Consider the following 17,892-nt stretch of genomic DNA (forward strand, 5'->3'; position numbering starts at 1 on the left):
TATGCAGGAAAAGTTTCTTCATGATTTCAGCAGCAAGTCTCCTCTTGCATTCAAGCATATCTTCCAACATCAGGTCTCTCTCCCCCTATGAGAAGGATCCAAACCTTTCAAGGAGAGTTCTTATGGTTTCACACAAGATGACAGAAGGTTGTGCAATCAGGAAATCCAAAAACTCCTAGATATGGGCCTCATCTCTCACTCGTGGTCTGAATGGGCAATAGCAGCCTTCTACATCAATAAGCACTCCGAGAAAAAAAGGGGTAAGAAACGGCTGGTGATTAATTACAAGCCTCTCAACAAATGTTTACTCTTTGTCTCTTGCCCTATTTCAAATAAAGAGTACTTGATGAGAAAGATATCTGGTTCAGCCATCTTCTCCAAGTTCGACTTGAAGGCAGGGTTTTGGCAGGTTAGCCTCTAGCCTAGCCTCTAGCCTGAGGACTGCCATAAAACAGAGTTCATGGTTCCCCAAGGTTTCTACTAATGGAATGCTCTTCCATTTGGTCTTAAAACTGCCCCGATAGAGTTCCAGAAGTTTATGGACTCCATTTTGGGATCTTGTGAGGGGCCTTTGTGCATCATCAAGTGTGGGACTGAAAGGATCAGAAGGAGAAGGAGAAGGTGCAGGAGTATCAAATATTCAGGGGGAGGATCAATATATTCAAGGGAAAAAGGGGATGAACATTGGTGAACAATTTGTAAGTCTTCCAGAAGTGGCTTAAGTACCTTCTTGAGTTTTTCTCAAGCCAGAAGACAAACAAGAGTTCCTTTGATGGCGAGGACCATCTCTATAATAGAGAATTCAAAAGGAAGATGGCAGTTAAGAAAATCATTACCTATAACCATATCAACTCCTTGAGATTCTAGTTGGTAGAAGTTGATGGTGGTGAGTTGACCGCCAAGGGATATTCAAAAGCAAAGCGTTTACAAGCTATTACACCATCGCCCATAGTAGAGCCATGCATTTGGTCATGTGATGGCAATTTAGCCCAACATGATTGTGGGAGTGCTCTATATTTACAAATATTGAAACCGAAGCCAGTATCTATAAGAGCAACTAGCGAATAAGGAGAAACATTAGGAAAATCTAACTGTACATTGATCAATCATGCCTTCATAGGATTGCAAACTGAGGAAGCAAGTTGGGTAAAGAAGTCATTAAGAGAGAAAGCATTGGCAAAAGGGATAGAATGAGTAGATGGGCTTGCTTCTGTGGAAAAGGAGTAGAGCTTACACTGGGTGAGATGTTCTGCCACTTTCTGATCAAGAGAGTCAACTGATGACTGAAGCTTTGTGCAATTCTCCTTGATTATTGTAAGATGAATTCTTAGTCCACTAATATTTTTTGATTGATGATGTAGATGCACAAAATGGTAATGCTGCATAGAATTCATAGCAATAATCACAAAATATTAGTGGACTTGTAGTGTCCTCTAGCAGTGGTTCACATACTTTGCCATGGATAGGTAGATTGAGATCAGGAGGATCTCCTCAAAGCACTGCAGATAGTGGTACGCAAGTATCACAGAAGGGAAAAGAGAAAATAAATCATCCCATGGTTGATGTGAATGCAGGTCACTCTTATGTGGATGGTGAATCCAGTGGCTCAGAACAGAGCCTTGATGAGGAGTTGGGTATTCCTTCTATTGTTACACCTAGAGTAAGGAAGACAAGGGATGTTTTGAGAGCACCTGGTAGTGAGCCTATTTTGCGTAGGTCTACCAGAGTTAAATATTGTGTGGATAGGCTGAAATATGATGGATTTACAGCCATTCACTATGCCTATATGATCAAAGTGATACAAGAACTAGAACCCACTTCTTTTGAGCAAGCCATGGGAAAAGAAAAATAGGAGAAAGCGATGGATGAAGAGATGGATGCCTTGGAAGCAAATGCTACATAAGAATTGGTGCCTTTGCTTAAAGACAAGAATGCAATTGGCTACAAGTGGGTTTATAAGCTAAAGCACAATGCAGATGGTGTGTGAACAGATACTTTCCAAGATTAGTTCTCAAGGCGAATGCACAGACATATGAAGAAACATCCAGTCTGGTTGCAAGGATGGCAATCGTAAGAGCAGTCATTGCTATGGCTGCATCAAAGGGATGGTCTTTACATCAAATGGATGTAAAGAATGCTTTCTTGCATTGTGATTTGCAAGAAGAGGTCTATATGGAGCAGCCACCAGGTTATGTTCATGATGTTCATCCTAAGTTTGTTTGCAGGTTGAAGAAAGCCTTGTATGGCTTGAAGCAAGCACCCAAAGCATGGTTTGACAAGATAGGACATTATTGGCTTTTAGATTTCCAAGGCAGATTTCTCACTTTATGTGAGAAAAACAGAGAAAGGCATTATGATGCTTGTTATTTATGTTGATGATTTGATCATCACAGGTGATAGTGATGAAGATATCCTTCATGTGAAAATGCTATTGAAGCAGAAGTTTGAGATGAAGGATTGGGAGAGCTACGTTACTTCTTAGGCATTGAGGTGATTAGATCCACAAGTGGGATATGGCTCTTGTAGAGGCAGTATGGATTGGACATGTTATCCAAATATTGGATGACAGGCTGTAAGCCTATTTCAGTTCCTTTGGAGCAGAATGTGAAGTTGAGCGCAGATGCAGGTGAGCTTGTGGACCAGTCAAATTCCAAAAATTTATGGATTCAGTTTTTAGTCCCTACCACTCTTTCTGCCTTGTATATATTGATGATATACTTGTGTATAGTAAGGATCTCTCTTCTCATCTCAAACACTTACAAATTGTATATGATCTCCTCAAAAGCAAGGGTCTGGCACTCTCGGCCAAGAAGATTATGATAGGACAAGAGACTATAGAGTTTCTTAGTGTACATACTCATAAGGGTGCTATCCAAATGCAAGATCATGTTCTTAAGGCCCTCCTTGCCTTTTCGGATGAGATACGTGACCGGACTCAACTCCAATGATTGGATGACTAAATCATATTTCACCTTTCTATGAGCAGTTGGCCAAGGATCGATTCCATCTACAACTCTATTTACACAAAGATGGACTCCCCTGGGGAGGCTCAAAAACCGAAGATGTCTGGCACATCAAGGAGAACATCCAAAAGCTGCCCTCGCTCAGCCAGAGTGAGAAGTAGATGGAAGGGGTACTGAAGGTCACAGAGATGGACAGCCAGCCAGATATGAGCTAGATTGGTAGAAGTGATGGCCAACAAGAGGGCTCAAGAGCCACAAGGAAAAAAGGGAGACCCGTGCTAAGAAGGGGAGACAAAAGTCCCGGAGGAAGCAGAATCTAGTTTCAAGAAGAAGAAGACCAGACAAAATATCCAGATGGAGAATTATGCCTTAGGGCGAGATCAAGCCCACTTATGATCTTTTGGAGGACTTGAAGTAGAAGAGGGTGGACATCACGTATGGTCAGTTGCTGTAGCTCATAGCCAAGTTCTTGTTACAAGAGAAAGGGCTTCGTTTGACAATCTAGGCACCAAACTAGAGTCTTCATCATCTTATCACCCAAAGACCGATGGTCAAAGTGAGGCAATAAATAAAGTCATCCTAGAACTACTAAATTGCTATGTACATGATCATCCTCATCTATGGGAGAAGTATCTTCCGATGGTGGAGTTTGCCTACAACACCACCGTTCATTCATCTACAGGTAAACCTCCAGCTAAATTGATTTATGGTTATGGGATAAACCCTTACGATTACCAGTGATGCACACAAAAGATGAAGTGTTTGTAGTTGATTAGTTCATTGAGGATCAGAAGTTAGCAATATGACTATGTGTGCAAACATATTCTTCAAGCCCAGGAATGCCAGAGGAACTCAGCAAATTGGCGAATGGAGGGCCATTAAATTCAAGGAGATTGGATTCTTTTTAGATTTAACAAACCTAGGCTTAAATCAAAAGTGGGTAACCGAATAGTTTATGTTAAGCTAGCTTTGCGGTATTATGGTCCTTTTCATATTTCAAAAAAAATCAATGATGTTTCCTTCAGATTACATGTTCCATCTCATTGGTGGATCCTTATTGAAGCATTATGAAGGACCAACCCCATCCATGGTTACAAATGAACCTCAATCTAAAGTTGAGAAAGAAGATGAGATTATTGTTCTAGAACAAATTCTATTTCATGACAATAAGCATTCACGCAGAGGATGTCTAGACCATCACTATCTTCTCACATTTGTAGATTACTACTACTAATGCAAAGTGGGGTGCCCTATAATCTGCTTCAGTCTCAAAAACAAAGAAATAGTTGGTTGTTTGTTTGACAACCATGATATAGCACCGTGACCAAGGAAAAATGCATATCCTTGTGTCGATCTCCTAGTCTCATGATCTCTGGCATAGTTATTGTCATAGTATCCATGCAATCATGGATGACTTCCCCTATATTCTATCCCAAATTGTCTTGTACCTCTAATGTATCTCAAGACTCTTTTGGTTGCATTCCAGTGAGATTGTTTTGGATTTGCCATAAACTGTGTTAGTGAGCTTACTTCATAACAAATATCTAGCCGTGTGATAGTCAGATATATAAGAGATAATATGAGCTGCTTGTAGTACCTGTCATTAACTGTAGGATTTTCTAAATCTTTAGTAATTTTCAAACTCTGTTCCATGGGAGTGGCTGCAATCTTGCAATCTGCCATATGAAACTTCTTTAGGATATTGTCAACATACTTGAGCCAACTCATGAATGTGCTATCTGAATCTCTCCAAAACTCAATTCCAAGACAATAGTGCATAGGTCCAAGATCTTTCATGTCGAACTTTGCAGCAGATAAGTCTTGTTTTAGTTTTTTGATGAAGCTATCCTTGCTTCCTGTCACAATCATATCATCTACATACAAAAGTGCAATAGTAATGTCTTCCCCTTGAACTTTGTAGTAGAGAGTATGATCTACATTGGATTTCATGTATCCCAGATCAAATAAATACTTGTCAATTCTACTGTACCAATTCTGGGTAGTTGCTGTGAAGAGAGTGGGAGAGAAGTAAGGAGTCTCACTTGCAGCTTTCTCACATACACAATGGGGGAATACACACAAAGGTGGAGGCTGAAAACAGTTTTCCTCTTCTTAGTTGTGAAAGCCAAAAGAATTCTCTCTTCGTACAAAAGGAATAGGTGAACCCTATATGTGGGTCTCAAACCAAACTCAGCTAACCTAGGTGGCATACTAACTGAGCCACTAACTAGAGTACATAAAGATAGTTGTCATCTAGCTATTATTCATGGGCGGTGTACCAACCACATCTGCAGCTAACAAGTCGGTGACATAAATGCACAACGGTCACCCTGGCATATCATGAGTGGAGCTCGATATCTCAACACTCCCCCTCGAGCTCTCAATCCAAAAATGTTCTCTTCTCTTCAACAAATGCAGGAACGGTTTGTAGCAGTGAATCTCTGCTTGCATTCAAGCATGTATTCTAGCATCAGGTCTCCCCATATGGTTTTACTCAACAAGACTGAGTCCTCTCCAATTAGGAAATTTCTCAGCTTCTTACGATCGGTCTTATTTATGAGCCTCGTTCTGAATGGGCTGCAGCTGCCTTTTATGTGAACAAACACTCTAAACAGAAGAGAGGAAAAAGTGGCTTGTAATCAACTACAAGCCCCTTAACAAGTGTTTGCTCTCACTCTCTTACCCCATTCCAAATTAAGAATATTTGATGTAGAAGATTACAGGCTCAATGATCTTCTCCAAGCTTTCAAAGTAGTCAAAAGAGGAAGGACACTGCAAAGTATTAGGGGCAACTGGTTGGGAAGGTGGAGCAGGAGTAGAAAGAGTATGGACAGGAGTGCGCCATAATGGCAGAGGAAGAAAACTTGAAGAATCATGGACACTATGCAGAGGACAGAAAACAGACGAACTTGAATATTGGTTTGTAGGAGTGAGTCTGTGCATCGGAGAAGAAGAAGGAGCTAGAGAGGAGTCAGAAAGCTCTTCATAAGTTTCAAAGTCATGAGTATGGAAACTGCAACGGAAACCTCGTCCTCTTGCAAGGCCTCTGTAGGAGCTGCGCCCAATTGCTATGGGGGCATAGATATTAGGAAGAAGAGGCTCTTCAGGAGTACTATCTTCTAAACCAGAGGATATGTCGATGTCAATGTAGAGCAGGCCTCGTTGATGAGGGTAATTCACAAAACTATAAATATACGGGTCATCCTCATGAGAGCGGACTGAATACAGATAGTCGTTGGAGGAATCATAAGAATCATCGTGCTTGAGTTGCCAGTGAAAGCATTGCAGAGTATTTGATTTCGAACATTCAAAAAGAGACTCGTCTATGACACCTTGAGAAACTACTTCCCAGTTGTCAGGATGATTGACCATTGCAAGGAAACCCTTCAATTGTCATGGCTGGGAGTTGCCAGGGTGCTCCAAACAATCTCGTGCAAAATGACCCTTTTTCCCACATATAAAGCGGCTAGAGGAAGAAGACTTATGATTGCCATTGAATGTTCGACGGTGGAGGAAGCATTGAGGTCGGCGAGGATAGCGGTGATGCTAGTGGAGCTTGCCAACTTTTGGAAATGTGGAAGACCCGCAAGAGCATTTAGAGGAGTAATGCTTGGAATAGCGGGTGCGACAAGAGGAGCGAGTTTTTATTGAAGAAGGAGGAGAGAAATCTTGTTAGTTTGGAATGATTATCAACAACCGATTTAGGGTTTAGGGTTTTAGGGTTTTAGGGTTTTGGGTTTTGGATTTAGGGTTTTGGGTTTAGGGTTGTAGCTCCAAGAGAGGGCGTGTAAGAGGTAGAGGTTTTCGTTGCAATTTCCATACTCGTGATTTCTTGTGGGTAGAAGTAAGCCATTATTGTGGGCGGCCCAAAAAGGTGCACCTTAACGAGATAGCATGTTAGGAAGGACATTAGTGCTACCTTTCTTCCATTCAACAGTGAAATCATACATGGTGAAGAATTCTTGCCATCTGGCAAGGCGGCATCTTCCAATTTGTTTGTCAATGCGTCTCGTGCAGAAAGTTTTAAAATTTTGATTATCGGTGCGCACGATGAACTCTCAATTGAGGATGAAGAGTTCAAGCTTTTGGATGGCATGTTTTACTACAAGGATTTCCTTTTCTATAGAGTGATAGTTTAGTTCCGCTCCTTAGAACATGACTGTGATCGGAAAGCACAGATGATTTCTTGTGTCGGGGTTTACTAAAGTAAGACTGCATCCCAAAATTGGTCTGATGCATCGGTTTTGATGACTAGGGTGCCTGTGGTAGAGGGGATGTTGAGCAAAGGAAACTTCAGAATTTTCTCCTTGATATGTCGGATAGCCTCTATTTGAACTTCACCCCAGGGGGATCCATCTTTGTGTAAACATAGCTATAGATGGAAGCGATCTTTGGCCAGCTGCTCATAGAAAGGCAAAATATGGTTGAGATAGCCAAGGAATCATTGGAGCTGAGTTCGGTCACAGATTTCATCTGGAAAAGCAAGGAGGGCCTTAAGAACATGATCTTGCATCTAGATGGCACCTTTATGGATATGTACACCAAGAAATTCTATATGCCCTTACCCGATCATAATTTTCTTTGTCGAAAGTGCAAGACCTTTGTTGTTCAAGAGATCATATACAATCTACAAATGCTTGAGATGAGAGGGAAGATCCTTAATATATACAAGTATATCATCGATATAAACAAGACAAAAAGAGTGAAAAGGGCTGAAGATTTAATCCATGAGTTTTTGGAAGGTCATGGTCTCCCCTACATGTGAGGTTTTGTCCAGCAGGAAAACGTAAACATGCGGTTGTGCGCTCAGTTGCTTGTAAATACTCTTTCTTGCAGTCTAGCATTATCAAGGCATCGTTTGGCACTCTTTCTAGTACTTTCTTGCAAGTAACGTCTCAAGCTGTTTTACATGTTGTGATCTCGTGGTGCACTTGTGTGGGCACACATTGGAAAGCAAAACGTGGGAAGGGCATGAGTGCACGTGAAAGTGAGCAGGGAACGATGAGCGGCCCATTCCTTTCATACCCTTGTAAATATTTGTGAACCATTGTGTAACCTTCTAAGCAAGCTGGACTAAAGGTGGAACGTCGTGTGGCGGGCGTTCCATGTGAATTGTGAATCGGGGATCCTATCCAAGGAAGGTCAGGTGTTGCGCAGGCCCGTGAGTCTGTGTGTCTTCACCGGTAGGCCGGGATACAAGTGGGGAGCCGGAACTATTTGAGGAGCAGTGGCCTAGGAAAGGGGCGTGAGGATCAGAGGATCCGTGAACGGCGGTCTAGGGGAGGACGCGCTATGACTGGGAGTGGAAACGGCCGTCTAGGGGTAGGACGTGCCAAGGCCCGCCGTTTTGGCTGGTAAACGCAGAGGCATCACGGTTTAGGGGAGGACGCGTCATGGTTGGGAGTGGAAATGGCCATCTAGGTGCAGGACGTGCCAGGGCCCGTTTTGGTTGAAAAACGCAGAGGCATCGCAGAACGCAAAAGAGCTAAGAATAGCTCCGGGTGTATCTCAGGCTGGTGAGTCCTAGGTGCGCCTGAGGTGAGGGGGGCGGGTCAAGAAATATCCGCTGCATAGGAAGAAAAACTAAGGCCCGAAAACCTAGTCCCTCACAACTATTATATGGAGGATAGTGCTCTCTCATACGAGGTTGATTTGGATGAGGAAAACATCAGTGGTCGTTTATGCTCCCTCTTGCTTATAAATACTTTCCGTTGCAATCAAGCACGTTCTAGCGACCGTTTGGCACTCCATCTAGTACCGTCTTCCAAGTAACATCATCATGCCTTCTTGTGGGTTGTGATCTTGTGGTGCACGTTGAAGCGCACGCACGGGAAAGCAAAACATGGGACGGGTTGACGGCACGTGAAAGCGAGTAGGGAACGGTGAGGGCCATGTGTGTTCTCTATAGCATTGTATAAACCGTGAACCATTGGATACCGAACTGGGACTCGAGGTGAGCCCAAAGGGGTCAAACATGCCGACCCACATAACGGCTGTTAACCGAGAAAGAAACGTGGGCTGATCAGGACGTTGAACGGTGGACGTTCCTGGGGGTCTTGGTGACCTGTGTGAATCTGTGGACCGAATAACGTGAGGCCTAAGGGCTTGCCTAGTGGGGCGTGGTGCAAAGTGGGATAAACAGCGGATGGCCTATGCTAGGGGTCGTGTTGGCTAAGCTGCACATAAAGGGGATTGTGGTATCAAAAAGAGACATTAAGGGAGGTTGGGACTCAGCAACAGGTTCGACGTAAGTGGCTCACAACCGGAGACTAAGTCCGGAACTACCGGGCCCTTACAACTATTATATGGAGGATAGTGCTCTCTCATACGAGGTTGATTTGAATGAGGAAAACGTCAGCATCCGTTTATGCTCCCTCTTGCTTGTATATAATTTCTATTGCAATCAAGCGCATTTTAGCGACCGTTTGGCACTCCATCTAGTACCGTCTTGCAAGTAACGTCATCATGCCATCTTGTGGGTTGTGACCTTGTGGTGCACGTTGAAGCGCACGCATGGGAAAGCAAAACGTGGGACGGGTTGAGGGCACGTGAAAGCGAGTGGGGAATGGTGAGGGCCATGTGTGTTCTCCATACCATTGTATAAACCGTGAACCGTTGGGTACCGAACCAAGACTCGAGGTGAGTGCAAAGGGGTCAAACGTGCCGACCCATGTAACGGCCGTTAACCAGGAAGGAAATGTGGGCTAAGTAGGACGTCATGCAGTGGATGCTCCTAGGGGGTCTTGGTGACCCGTGTGACTCTGAGGACCAAAGAACGTGAAGCCTAAGGGCTTGCCCAGTGGGGCGTGGTGCAAAGTGGGATAAATGGCAGACGGCCCATGCCAGGGGTCGTGTTTGGCTAAGCTACACATAAAGGGGATTTGGTATCAGAAAGACACATAAAGGGAGGTTGGGACTCGGCAACGGTCTGATGTAAGGTGCTCAGAACCGGAGACTAAGTCCGGAACTACCGGGCCCTTACAACTATATTATGGGGAGTGGTTCTCCTGCTTGTGGGCAAAGGCCGACCATTGAACGAGGGTCGTGGTGTGGTGAGGCATCTGGTCCCCCACCCCTCTTGTGACTACTGAAGGCTCCATGGGTGGGTGAACCCTCCTCTCTACCGAACGTTTTGGCCGTTTTCGTGCATGCCCGTCTTGCGAGATTGGGCACGGTCGTTGCAGTCGGCGATCTAGTAGGCGATGAGGGACTGCAAGTAGCGTCTTAGATGGGCATGCCACCGTTTGGGCACTGTATGATCAAGGATTTCGTCAGTGCTTCCCATCGCAGATGGACATTGTGGCCTCTATACCTACAGATGGTGGTGAACCTTGTGCGATAGACCATTGATGGGTTCCAGCTCCGTGAGGACTTGATCCTGGGGGTTGTGAGTCACTCTAAATGGGTGTGTTTCGGAACGGGCGATCCGACCATTAATGGCATTGGGTCGCCTCGGCTCAGCCCCGAAGTGCGATAGGCAAGGCAACATGAAAGGTGCTTGGGCTGCCATTCGTGACCCTCGTGTGCCGGTGGACCTACCTTGTGCGGTACCCGGGCATGTGTAGGTGACGCGTTTTGTGGGCAAGCGAAATGCCTTTGGATGGCAGGGTGTGCCTTGGCCCTTGTCGATGAGCACGGTTCACCCTCCCGGGGTGGGTTGCCTCCCACAACCGCATGCCACATTGTGTGCAGAGAATTAGGGTTCGAATCTGGAGAGGGAGCCTGAGAAACGGCTAGCAAGTGCACAAATTACCCAATCCCGACACGGGGAGGTAGTGACAATAAATAACAATACTGGGCTTTTACAAGTCTGGTAATTGGAATGAGTACAATCTAAATCCCTTAACGAGATCCATTGGAGGGCAAGTCTGGTGCTAGCAGCCGTGGTAATTCCAGTCGAATAGCATATATTTAAGTTGTTGCAGTTAAAAAGCTCGTAGTTGGATCTCAGGGTGGGGTGAGTAGTCCGCATCTTTTGGTGTGCATTGGTCGCTCCATTCTTTCTTTTGGGGAGACGCTCCTGGCCTTAGTTGGTTTTGGGACGTGGATTCGGCGATGTTACTTTGAAAAAATTAGAGTGCTCAAAGCAAGCCAATGCTCTGAATACATTAGCATGGAATAACGTGATAGGACTCTGGTCCTATTGTGTTGGTCTTCGAAACCGGAGTAATGATTAATAGGGACAGTTGGGGGCATTCGTATTTCATTGTCAGAGGTGAAATTCTTGGATTTATGAAAGACGAACTACTGCAAAAGCACTTGCCAGGGATGTTTTCATTAATCAAGAACGAAAGTTGGGGGCTCGAAGACGATTAGATACCGTCCTAGTCTCAACCATAAATGATGCCGACTAGGGATTGGCGGATGTTACTTCGATGACTCCGCCAGCACCTTATGAGAAATCAAAGTTTTTGGGTTCCGGGGGGAGTATGGTCGCAAGGTTGACACTTAAAGGAATCGACGGAAGGGCACCACCAGGAGTGGAGCTTGCGGCTTAATTTGACTCAACACGGGGAAACTTACCAGGTCCAGACATAGTAAGGATTGATAGATTGAGAGCTCTTTCTTGATTCTATGGGTGGTGGTGCATGGCCGTTCTTAGATGGTGGAGTCATTTGTCTAGTTAATTCTATTAACGAATGAGACCTTAGCCAGCTAACTAGTTACACGAAGGATCCTCTTCGTGGCCAACTTCTTAGAGGGACTATGGCCATCTAGGCCATGGAAGTTTTAGGCAATAACAGGTCTGTGATGCCCTTAGATGTTTTGGGCTGCACGCATGCTACACTGATGAATTCAATGAGTTTACGACCTAGACTGAGAGGCCTAGGTAATCTTTTGAAATTTCATCGTGATGGGGATAGATCATTACAATTATTGATCTTCAACGAGGAATTCCTAGTAAGCGCGAGTCATCAGCTCACGTTGACTACGTCCCTGCCCTTTGTACACACTACCTGTCGCTCCTACCGATTGAATGGTCCGATGAAGTTTTCGAATTGTAGTGACGCCGGTGGTTCGCCGTCGGTGACGTTGTGAGAAGTTCATTAAGCCTTATCATTTAGAGGAAGGAGAAGTCGTAACAAGGTTTCCGTAGGTGAACCTGCGGAAGGATCATTGACACACATTTGTTTGAAACACTGTCAACCATGGACGTAATGTCGAGGGGCCGCACTCAAAGGCATGACTGTCAGGGCCACCCTCCCTACCGAAGCCGGGCGAAAGTAGGCGTGGCATCAGGTCGGGTGGCCCGTCAGCTGTGCAGCAGGGTTGGGGATCTTCCCTCGTCTGCTGCACGGGCAGCCCCCTCCTCCGTGCCTCAGCACGGGGCTGCATGATAAACCTTTCGCCCCCTTCATGGGGGGTGCGAGGCACCGTAGAAATGCGACGGTCTGATCTCCCTCCCTCGTGGAGGATGTAACACAAGTAAAAACGACTCTCAGCAACGGATATCTTGGCTCTTGCAACGATGAAGAACGCAGCGAATGCGATACATAGTGTGAATTGCAGAATTCTGCGAATCATCGAGTCTTTGAATGCAACTTGCATCCACGACTTGTCCAAGGGCATGCCTGTCTGAGCGTCCTCACCACAACCACACCCCTAACCCCTCCTCTTTGAGAGGGGCCGAGCGGCGGAGCTAGCCATCCATGATGCCTCTCTGGGGTGGTGCGGTCGGCTGAAATGGATCTATGGCACCGAGTGGCGAGGTGTCGCAAGGGTGGTCCGCCGCTCATGGGGCAGTAGTTTGCAGATGAATCGCCCAGAGGTGCATGTGCGAGTGCCGACGAGCTCCCCCCGTATTGGAACATGGACCTCAGATTAGGCAAGGCTACCTGCCGAGTTTAAGCATATCACTAAGCGGAGTAAAAGAAACTAACGAGGATTTCCCTAATAGCAGCGAGCAAACCGGAAAGAGCCTAGCTTGAGAATCGTGCGGCCTCGCCACGCAAATTGTAGTCTGGAGAGGCATCCTTTGCAACAGACCGGGCCCAAGTCCCCTGGAAAGAGGCGTCGGAGAGGGTGAGAGCCCCGTCGAGCTCGGACCTTGTTGCTTCGCAAGGTGCCGTTGGCGAGTCGGGCTATTTGGGAATGCAGCCCTAAGCTGGTGGTAAATTCCATCCAAGGCTAAATACGGGCAAGGGACTGATAGCAAACAAGTACCGCGAGGGAAAGATGAAAAGTCCTGACTTTGAAAAGAGAGTTAAAAAGTGCTTGAAATTGCTAGGAGGGAAGCGAATGGAGGCTGCGGGTACGCCCCGATCGGATGCGGAACGGTGAGAGCTGGTCCACCGCTCGATGCGGGGTGCTGGTCAGTGCAAGCCGATGCAATGGCACAAGAGCGGGCTTTCGATGGCCCACCTATGCCGTCATGTCGGCTGAGGCATGAAGCGCGCACCACTCGTGGCGGGCTTTACGCACCTCGTGCACTCAGTTGCTTGTAAATACTCTTTCTTGCAGTCTAGCATTATCAAGGCATTGTTTGGCACTCTTTCTAGTACTTTCTTGCAAGTAACGTCTCGGGCCATTTTACGTGTTGTGATCTCGTGGTGCACTTGTGTGGGCACACATTGGAAAGCAAAACGTGGGAAGGGTGTGAGTGCACGTGAAAGTGAGCAAGGAACGGTGAGCGGCCCATTCCTTTCATACCCTTGTAAATATTCGTGAACCGTTGCGTAACCTTCTAAGCAAGCTAAGCTAAAGGTGGAACATCGCGTGGTGGGCATTCCATGTGAATTATGAATCGAGGATCCTATCCAAGGAAGGTCAGGTGTTGCGCAAGCCCGTGAGTCTGTGTGTCTTCATCGGTAGGCCGGGATACAAGTGGGGAGCTGGAACCATTTGAGGAGCAGTGGCCCAGGAAAGGGGCGTGAGGATCAGAGAATCCGTGAACGGTGGTCTAGGGGAGGACGCGCTATGGCTGGGAGTGGAAACGATCATCTAGGGGCAGGATGTGCTAGGGCCTGTTTTGGCTGCTAAACGCAGAGGCGTCGGGGTCTAGGGGAGGATGCGTTGTGGTTGGGAGTGGAAATGGCTGTCTAGGTGCCGGACGTGCTAGGGCCCGTTTTGGTTGGAAAACGCAGAGGCATCGCAGAACGTAAACGAGCTGAGAATAGCTCCCGGTGCATCTAGGGCTAGTGAGTCCTAGGTGCGCCTGAGGTGAGGGGGCCGAGTCAAGAAATATCCACTGCATAGGAAGAAAAACTAAGGCCCGAAGACCTAGTCCCTCACAACTATTATAAGGAAGTCAACGTTAGGGTTGACCTACCGTGAGTGTTCGGACCGTTTTGGGGCAAAGGGAGGCGCCGCGGTGCCTAGTGGCTAGCCACTATTATATGGAGGATAGTGCTCTCTCATACGAGGTTGTTTTGGATGAGGAAAACGTCAGTGGCCCTTTATGCTCCCTCTTGCTTGTAAATACTTTCTGTTGCAATCAAGCGCGTTCTAGCGACCGTTTGGCACTCCATCTAGTACCGTCTTGCAAGTAACGTCATCATGCCATCTTGTGGGTTGTGATCTTGTGGTGCACGTTGAAGTGCACGCACGGGAAAGCAAAACGTGGGACGAGTTGAGGGCATGTGAAAGTGAGTGGGGAACGGTGAGGGCCATGTGTGTTCTCCATACCATTGTATAAACCGTGAACTGTTTGGGTACTGAACCGGGACTCGAGGTGAGCCCGAAGGGGTCAAACATGCCGACCCATGTAATGACCATTAACCAGGAAAGAAACATGGGCTGATCAAGATGTTGCGCGGTGGACATTCCTAGGGGTCTTGGTGACCAGTGTGATTCTGCAGACCGAAGAACGTGAAGCCCAAGGGCTTGCCCAGTGGGGCATGGTAAAGTGGGATAAACGGCAAATGGCCCGTGCTAGGGGTCGTGTTGGCTAAGCTGCGCATAAAGGGGATTTGGTATCAAAAAGAGACAGTAAGGGAGGTTGGGACTCGGAAATGGGTCCGACATAAGGTGCTCACAACCGGAGACTAAGTCCAGAACTATCGGGCCCTTACACTTGGTATCAGAGCAAACCTCAAGGTATCGCGAGCCTTCGAGGCGGATCCTGTATCGAGGTATTGCATCACGTGACGGGCAAAGTCAATCTTACGCACAAGGGAAGGAGGCAATACTATGGGTGATGAGGAGTGGGAAGCCAGAGATGGAAGCCACAGTGGATGTGATGAGGGCAGTTCCAAAGTGGGTGAATGTCCTCCTGAGCAAGGATATGGGGTACTTGGAATGGCTAGCCGTATGACACCGAGGTGAAACGGCCAGGTGGCGCTATGAGTTCATGGTGGTGTTTAAGTTGGTGATGGATCTATATGTGAAGAAGGAGTTGGAGGATGATATAGAGGAGTCCGGGAGTGAAACGGAGGATGAAACAGCGAGAGTCAGAGAGCGGCTCGGAAAGTGAAAGTGAAGATGAGGACTCGGAGGAGGAAGAAAGGCGCAGGTGGAGTCAGGTATGGTGGCAGAGACAAAAGGGATGACTAATGGAAGCAGGGAAGTAGAACCGTGTCGTGGGAGTGTGAGATGTGCGCCAAGTAGGATGATCAGCAAACAGGTGACTTGGGGTCCAACCGAGGCGATGGACGTCACAGAAGATGCGAGGCCCCAAGTGGGTAGCACGGAGTGTGCGAAGCCCCGAGTGAACGGCACGAGAGCCGTGAGATGCATGGAGGGTGCAAAGCCCCGAGTGAACGGCGCAGGAGTCGTGAGATGCATGGGAAACGGCGCGGAAGGCACGAGGTGTGGAAGCAATGACCCGAGAGGTGCATTGGTGAAAATAGGTGGTGCGAACCCCTGAGATGCTATAACCATAGTGAAGACCTGAGGCGCGAGAAGCACGATAACAGTGACCAGAGGCATGAAAGGCGTAGTGACGGAGACGAGAGGCACGAGAGGTGCGGGAGGCGTGAAAGAAACGAAGAGCAGTGCCATTGTCCCAAAGTCAAATTAAACAAACGCTCAAGTGTGAGGAGGGTGGGATGAGGAGCACGGAAGGTGCAAGCCCAAGACCAAGTGACGTGGTAGGCCCAAAGGAAAGTCAGAAAAATGCTGAAGGCGTGCAGGTGACCAATGAAAATGCGGTAGGCACAGGAATGAAACGAGTAAGTGCTCAAGGCACAAACGATGGAAAGGGAGTAGAGGTGATGAAAAACCGTGAACGGGGCAAGGTCAAGAGAGCAATCAGAAGCCCGTGGCAACGCAGAGGTGTGTGCAGAAGAGATACCGAGGTAGAAAGGAAAAACGCCGAGGTGGAGAAGCATGAGGTGAAGACAAGAGATGGAAAGGGGAAATGGTGGAGTACAAGTGCAGGTCTAGATAGATGCAGAGGCATGACACAAAGTGAGGCCTTAGGGCAGAGGAGAAAGCATGAGGAGGAAGAAGAAGAAAAGAAGGTGATGACGGTCAAACTCTCACAACCTATTTTCAAAAATTTCTCTCCTAGCCTATTGGGCACGCAACAATTTTTCCCCAAAAAGAAAAATCTATTACAAATTTCTCTCTCAACCTCAAAACCACTCAAACCTCCCTACCTATTGCGTATGCAACAACTTCAAAACAAAATTTAATCATAAATCTCTCCAAAAAACTCCTCAATAAAAGAAGAACAATCTATTACAAATTTCTCTCTCAACCTCAAAACCACTCAAACCTCCCTACCTATTGCGTACGCAACAACTTCAAAACAAAATTTAATCATTAATCTCTCCAAAAAACCCCTCAACAAAAAAAAACAATCTATTACAAATTTCTCTCTCAACCTCAAAACCACTCAAACCTCCCTACCTATTGCGTATGCAACAACTTTAAATCATAAATCTCTCCAAAAAACTCTTCTCACGACACTTTATTACAAATTTCTCTCTCAACCTCAAAACCACTCAAACCTCACTACCTATTGCGCATGCAACAACTTCAAAACAAAATTTAATCATAAATCTTTCCAAAAAACTCTTCTCATGACACTTTATTAATATAAGAAATCCATTTATAATATTTTTACTCCATAATATAATAAATTTTTATTAACTAATATTAAAATATAATTTTGTTAAATATATATATTATTAATCTATAAATTAATATAATTATTATATAAATAAATATATAAATACATTAATTTAAAAAATATAACTTGAAAGGGAGGTCTTCTAGCATATGTGCTTTATATAATACTTATTCTTAAAACAATGAAGAATTAGTGAATATATTGCTATTCTATACATTATTAACTTAAAAACTAATATAAATATCATTTAATTATTATATACATTTAAATAAATATATAAATTATTAATATTATACATTAATAACATTTAAAATTATGTAGATTATATACTAATAACCTTTCAATTTTAAAAAGTAGTCAATTAAAGAATTGAATTAATTTAAAAAATAAGAAAATATTAGATTTTACACACGTACTTTTAGCACATATGCTTTTCTTTCATGTGTATAATACTTGTTAGTTAGTCGAAGAATGAAAAATTAGATAATGCATTTGTAAGGTAGGTATCTAAAGCCATAGAATCTAGAAGAGGTTTAGCATACTTACTTACCTTTGTTACTATGTGTAATACTTTGCAAAAGCCTTAAACAAAGTTTAAGGCTTTGCACAAAACTACAGTATCATTGCATCCATATCATTTTTTTACTTTAGCAACCACCAGATATCCATGGTGTCCATGATATGGAATACATATTTCTTCTGAATATTTCTTATCACATACTTTTTCATTTCTTTTGATACACCATGCAGCATGAATGTAAGAAAATATGAATCGGTGTGCTTTTAGCCTAAGTACTTCTCCCTAATCAGTAGGATACTTTGACTAGGTAGACTTATAATTACTTAAAGTGAAGCCTTTGCAAAGGATTGTACCTTTTGATATACCATGCAGCATGAATGTAAGAAAATATGAAT

General features: G+C 45.2%; 1 non-coding gene and 1 pseudogene across 1 annotated transcript; both read left to right on the forward strand.

The window, feature by feature from the left end:
* Positions 1 to 10,478: 10,478 nt before the first annotated feature.
* Positions 10,479 to 12,083, forward strand: LOC147904193 (18S ribosomal RNA; annotated as a pseudogene).
* Positions 12,084 to 12,397: 314 nt separating this feature from the next.
* Positions 12,398 to 12,549, forward strand: LOC147904194 (5.8S ribosomal RNA). The gene has a single exon (XR_015543644.1). It is a non-coding gene; the product is annotated as a 5.8S ribosomal RNA (ribosomal RNA).
* Positions 12,550 to 17,892: the final 5,343 nt, after the last annotated feature.

Source organism: Dipteris shenzhenensis, chromosome 2 (genome assembly GCF_047967505.1).
Source record: "Dipteris shenzhenensis isolate YYH24624 ecotype China chromosome 2, Dip_SZ_1.0, whole genome shotgun sequence".
NCBI classification, from domain to species: Eukaryota; Viridiplantae; Streptophyta; class Polypodiopsida; order Gleicheniales; family Dipteridaceae; genus Dipteris; species Dipteris shenzhenensis.